Here is a 4228-nt window from a genome sequence, read left to right as displayed (position 1 = left end):
CAGTGTGTAAGACAGACGCCACTGAGCATGTGCAGGAACACGATTCTGTTTACAGAGCTTTGCTTGTTGTGCTGCATATCACAACTCCTTCACTTTATAATAAACCTTTTTACATGTCATGAGGTTGTGATATTCTTGCTATGCACAGTAAACTGAGCTGTGTTTCTGCACATGCTCAGTGGGCTTACACGCATGACAAACAGAAACTACAAGAGTGTGATATATGTGTATGTGCTTTAATCTTTTACCCTAAAATAATGTACCAAACTAAAACTGTTAATTTCTACAAGCTCTTTGGATTTCTTACATTTTCCACTCAGTCAGATCTTTAATATGACTCTCAACAGTAACAGTACTTATTCAGTCCAAGTAAAGGATGTCACATGATCACATCTCACCTCTGCTCGGTTTGCTTTTTGACAGTTCTGACGTGGCTCTTAGGCCATGACAAATGAAGGGAAATACACAAGGTTGTACTGAGAAACCAGTTAAATATATTCATTTTTAAGAAACGATAATACAATAGATCAATCAAATGTATGAAATGGTAAATCAGTAGATCAGTGGTGTTGGTGAATGTAAACTACAAACAAATACAGCAGCCTAAAGCAAGACATAAACCTAAGAAGCCATGGCGAAGTCAGAGGAGTATCACTAACTTTTTACCATAACAAAGCAAACTGAACAGAGATCTAAATTATAATAATCTTAATAATATCTGATACATGCTTAAAGAGGAACAAAATGATCTGAAGATATAAAATAGCAGTCAAAATAACTTTCACTCAACACTAGCACAACCATCAATGAGCTCAATAAGGCACTAAAATGTGCTGTATCAGGATAGGTAGGTATCGTTTTTGGGATATGAGATTTTGATCATATTGTTGAGCCTTACTACATCCCATTAACGACAAAAGCTTTTTAAAGCAATACATCCTGGAAGTTATTGATGTTAACTCATTAATGCATTATTACAGCTGACAGATTTCCACCACTAGGGCTTGACTGACTGTCTCAGTAAAAATAAGAGTTATTAAATAAAGTACTATTGGTAATAATGTAGATTTTTGCATCTTACCTTTAAACTGAAGCCCCAGAATCAGAAATAAAAATATTTGAATACATTTGAGTTCAATCATCGCGTTTCTCTGTCTTTCTCTTTGTCTTGTATTCACGCTTTGATCTACTTCTGATCATGAGTAAAGTGTTCCTCCTCATTGTGGCTGTACATTTTCTCACTTTTTGTAGGCAAGCATATCAGCTTTTATTCTCTTCTCTTTGAATGTTTTTATGAGCAAGCTGATGTTCACATCAGCAGTATCTTATACAATCTTATAAATCTATAAAATATTTTAAATTATAAACTACCCAGGGTTAATAAGCTATATATAGAATTAGAAATGGCAGAAGTTAAATGTGAATGTGTCCACACACCACGAAGACCACAACACACCTCCTTTCCGCTGCTGTGTTTCAAAGTACTTCTTCATTTAATGCTTTTTGAAAAGTGTTTACTCATGCTGCAACGTGGTGATACTGCAGTAGCTGTGAAAGAATGTGCTAGTGGTCTGAAACCTGTTAGTTTCTGATTGTATCCTTGAGGTCAGTTACTCTGAGAGCTGAAGGTGAAGTGTTTTAGTGAGAATGTGGGAACAACAGCAGCAGAGCTCTGATATGATGACAAATACCAAAACCGCGCGAGGCTCACAGACAAAGACAGGCCAAACTTTATCAAGGCATCAAACAAAGAGAATACTTTCATCTCTAAGAATCACCAATGGACCCCAACAATATGCTTCTAGTGATAACTAGTATGCTTGCTGGTTTGTGCTTGTACATGAATCAGTCGTCATTTATAATCTACTTAGTGGTTATTTAGATTTAGTCTCGTCTCCAGAGAGTAAGGCAGTGTGTAAGACAGACGCCACTGAGTATGTGCAGGAACACGGTTCTGTTTACAGAGCTTTGCTTGTTGTGCTGCATATCACAATTTATTTACTTTATAATAAATCTTTTTACATGTCATGAGGTTGTGATATTCTTGCTATGCACAGTAAACGGAGCTGTGTGTCTGCACGTGCTCAGTGTGCTTACACACATGACAAACAGAAACTAAAAGAGTGATATATATGTGCATGTGCTTTAATCTTTAACTCTAAAATAATGCACCAAACTAAAACGTCTATAACCTTTTTGGATTTCTTACATATCCCACTCATTCAGTTCTTTAATATATGCCTCTCAATGGTAACAGTATTTATTCAGTCCAAGTAAAGGATGTCACATGATCACATCTCACCTCTGCTCGGTTGCCCTTTTGACAGTCATGACTCAGCTCTTAGGCCGTGACAAATGAAGGGAAATACACAAGGTTGTACTGAGAAATTAGTCAAATGTATTTATTTTTAGAAACGGTAACAAAATATATTAATCAAATGTATGAAATGGTAAATTAATAGATCAGTGGTGTTGGTGAGTGGATGAGTGAATTTTTAATTTTGTATGTTGTAAACTTAAAAAATTGAAGAAACTGTGAGGCGCAAAGGAAACAGCCAGCTATGAAATGAGAGACAAGGAGTGGAGATTGCCGAACTGTCCAGCTGCACTAAAAAACAGTTTTTACCTACTTGAACATGAAGAGACATAAACCACAGAGGACCAGGCAAACCAGAAGAGCATCACAACAATTTATTTTTACCATAACAAGGCAAACTGAGTACAGACTTAAATTATGATACTCAGAACAATATCCGCTTAAAGAGAAGAACATGGTAAGAAATAAGATAGCAGTAAAAGATCATTTTCAAGACTGTCACTCAGCCTTGCAGATGTTTTCCCCAGTGGTTACTCGCAGTATTGCAGCAAAAAATCCCCCACAGCCCAAAAAGTCATTTTCCACATAGACCATCATTGTAAAATAAATGTCCATAAAACTGCTGACAGGACACCTCAAGCTGCAAACAAAGTCAACTGATTGATCATGCATTTTTAATCCATGGAGGTTTTATATTTGTAGATGTTTACTCATGCTGCAACGTGCTGGTACTGCAGTAGCTGCGAAAGAACATAGATGAGGTGATGTGTTAGTGGTCTAAAACCTGTTAGTTTCTGATTATATCCTTGAGGTCAGTTATTCTGAGAGCTGAAGGTGAAGTACCAAAACCGCACGAGGCTAACAGTTGCAGACAGGCCAAACTTTATCAAGGCATCAAACAAAGAGAATACTTTCATCTCTTAAAATCACCACTGAGACCCCAACAATATGTTTCTCGCGATAACTAGAGTTTGCTGGTTTGTACTTGTACATGAATCAGTCGTCATTTATAACCTACTTAGTGGTTATTTTGATTTTGTCTCCAGAGAGTAAGGCAGCATGTGAGACAGACGCCACTGAGCATGTGCAGGAACACGGTTCTGTTTACAGAGCTTTGCTTGTTGTGCTGCATATCACAACTTCTTCACTTTATAATAAACCTTTTTAAATGTCATGAGGTTGTGATATTCTTGCTATGCATAGTAAACAGAGCTGTGTTTCTGAATGCGATCAGTGGCCTTACACACATGACAAACAGAAACTAAAAGAGAGTTTCATCTGTCAGTGTACTCACGTTAAGTTTTCTTCCATCTGATGAGCATCACAACAATTATTAAGAGTGATGCGAAACTCACGGCCGCAATGATGAACTTTGCCCAATCTGGAAAACCTGAAAATATTAAAACATTTTGACTGCAGAGTTCAGTTCTGTTCAAAATCCTGATCGAAAGAGAGAAAGAGATACAAGTCTCTACCTTGTTTTGTTGGTGTTGATGGAGTTGGTGCAGCTCCTGTAGGGTAAAGAATAAGAGACAGACAGAGAGATTAACTGGAAGACAAAATAATTACTGTTGTTTTGGGTTTTGTAGACATTGTAACATCCTCAACTGGTCGAATAAAATCTAAAAAAAAAAACCCAACAAATGGTTGTGAGAAAAAATCCCATATTTCTTATTTAGACACAAAAGATTTGAAACTAATTGCAGCAGATTTCTCACCTGAAGATGGAGGGCTGAACGTAAACAGCTGCACTTTTCCAGTGATTTTATCTGTCATTCTACACTTGAATAACTCAGAATACTTTGACGTCTCAGTAAGATGAGAAGTTGTAAACTCCACAGTAGCAGAACAAGAAGACTGTGATTCCTTCATGTGCTGAGTGTTCACATCCTGATCATTACCCTCATACAC

This window comes from Scomber japonicus, chromosome 17 (genome assembly GCF_027409825.1).
Source record: "Scomber japonicus isolate fScoJap1 chromosome 17, fScoJap1.pri, whole genome shotgun sequence".
NCBI classification, from domain to species: Eukaryota; Metazoa; Chordata; class Actinopteri; order Scombriformes; family Scombridae; genus Scomber; species Scomber japonicus.
This window is presented reverse-complemented; position numbering follows the sequence as displayed.